Source organism: Pocillopora verrucosa, chromosome 5 (assembly GCF_036669915.1).
Source record: "Pocillopora verrucosa isolate sample1 chromosome 5, ASM3666991v2, whole genome shotgun sequence".
Taxonomy (NCBI): domain Eukaryota; kingdom Metazoa; phylum Cnidaria; class Anthozoa; order Scleractinia; family Pocilloporidae; genus Pocillopora; species Pocillopora verrucosa.
Window position 1 is genome coordinate 28,738,271 of NC_089316.1, and position 2,132 is coordinate 28,740,402.

At 49.0% G+C, this 2,132-nt stretch overlaps 2 non-coding genes and 1 pseudogene across 2 annotated transcripts; 2 read left to right on the top strand and 1 right to left on the bottom strand.

Moving 5' to 3' along the window:
* On the top strand, positions 1–126 carry LOC136281414 (U2 spliceosomal RNA; annotated as a pseudogene).
* A 232-nt stretch (positions 127–358) lies between these two features.
* On the top strand, positions 359–523 carry LOC136281347 (U1 spliceosomal RNA). Its single transcript, XR_010717696.1, has one exon. It is a non-coding gene; the product is annotated as a U1 spliceosomal RNA (small nuclear RNA).
* A 980-nt stretch (positions 524–1,503) lies between these two features.
* On the bottom strand, positions 1,504–1,622 carry LOC136281454 (5S ribosomal RNA). Its single transcript, XR_010717774.1, has one exon. It is a non-coding gene; the product is annotated as a 5S ribosomal RNA (ribosomal RNA).
* Positions 1,623–2,132: the final 510 nt, after the last annotated feature.

Sequence of the window (2,132 nt, forward strand, 5' to 3'; positions counted from 1 at the left end):
CGCTGCTCATTGAGCAGCTCATATATTAAACTGATTTTTGGAACTGGGCTGTGGAAAAGAGGCTTGCCTCGTCCCAGCCACGGGTTGCCTCGGTATAGCACTACCTCCGAGTGCGGCCCACTTCCCTCTGGGGAAGACACATTCAATCCAAAACAAAGTCAACGGTATAGCATTCTTTTATGTTTACAGGAGCCCCGCCCGCCCTTAGAGGGGGAAGAGGTGAAAGAGGGATGATAATTCAGACAACAGACAATGGCAGGAACGGCCGCTGGCCTACGTTTTCTGAAGTGCGCAAAGCACTACCACAAGGACCTAGGGGTAAGTGGATTTTTTCACCGAGGGCAGACGCTGAAAAAGCATACTTACCTGACGCGGGAGGTACTGTGATCAAGGAGGCAGTCCTCTCAAGGCGAGGCCCTTTCATTGCACTTCGACTGGGTTGACCCTTGCGATTACCCCAAATGTGGGTAAACTCGAGCGTATAATTTCTGGTAGTGGGGACCTGCGTTCGCGCTCGTCCCCGCAAAAGTCATCCAAACTATGTCTATATGGCCCTCTTACTGACTATCGAGGGTATTTTTGCTTTTGCAGTGGACCGGTAGACTTGCAAAGAAAGCAAAGGACGCACAACTGGCCAAGGTGTTGGCACGTTTGGAGGGTAGAAGTGCATTGGAGAGACTGGAGGAAGGAAACAAGGTGAGTTTCGGGCGGTGCGTAACTTTGCTGGCTGTTTTTGTTCAAGGCCTGTCTGCTCTATTGTGTGTAAAGTCCTGTTCGTTTGTATTTGCAGGTTGTGCGTGCCGTGCCGTGCTGTGCTATGCGCGCGAAGGGAAAGGAAATGAAAGGAAACCAAACGGCCGATCGACCGAGCGAGCGAGCATAGAAGGGCATTCGACTTGGACCGTGAGTACACTTTGAACCTTTGAGCGGTTTTATTGTCACTGGAGCCGCTTTTAGAAATGCTATTGCTATCGTTAGTGTATCCTTTGTGCGAGCAAGCGAGTGAACGAATGAACGAGGGAAGGAAACAAACTAGCAGAGTAGTAAAAGTATCGAACCTTTTTCCCGATTCGTTTGCAGTCTGAATCCAACCATTGTCGACTTTCAGTGCCGTTTTTCGCGCGCCTCCTCTTGGAAGTGTGCGAGTGTTTTGCCACGTCACGATGGCTTAAAACTGCGTCTCAGAAGTGTGCGTTTTTTTCCTATTCATTTTTTCGTTCGTTATTTGGAATGATTTGATATCACAGAAGTAGAATTTGACATCATAAACTGTTCATCTCGCGCGTGCTCACTCGCTCGCGCGCGCTCTGTAAGAAAAGTCGATCGCACTAGAGTTTTCGCCATTAGCTGGCCGATTTTTGACAAAAAGGTGTTTTCCCCCCCTCGTTTTTTGCTTTGATTTTGTTCCTCACTCACCTACGGCTCTCTATGTGAAATTGTGGTGTATGGAGAGCTATTTATTGGGATAAAACGTTTAGAGATGTTCGCAAGACAAAAAATTGAAGCCTACAACACGGGGTATTCCCAGGCGGTCACCCATCCAAGTACTAACCCCGCCCGACAGGGCTTAACTTCGGTGATCGGACGAGAACCGGTGCTTTCCCTGTGGTATGGTCGTAGACGAGGAAATGGGGTCGAAATTCTGCTTGTTATCGGCCAGGTTCAGGCTGTAAAGCGGCCACATCCCTGAGTGTAGGCGAATTTGAAATTCTAAAGCCCTAGTTTCGTTACTCTAACCCTAAGAAATCGATACTCTAACCCTAAGAAATTGTTACCCTAACCCTAAGAAATGGTTACCCTAACCCCGAAGTCGTTACCTAACCCTAATGTATTTTCCTCAACCCAGTTAACACATTGAGGAGCATCGATTTGAAGCACTATTCCCTAGGGAGGGGAGGGAGGGGTCCCAAGAGACATAACGTGTCCTAAAAAACCTATTATACAATGTTTTAGCTCCGTAGGTGCGTGTATCTGGCTTTAAAATCTTACAGTGAGGAGATACCAAACGGGTCAGCCTCTGGGACCGTCTGCGGGACTCGCAAGGGCTTGTGGGGGCGACCTGCTACTATCCACCATAAACCGTGGGAAGGATCCCTCGACCACCCCCCTCACCCAGGGCATGCTTCGGCATC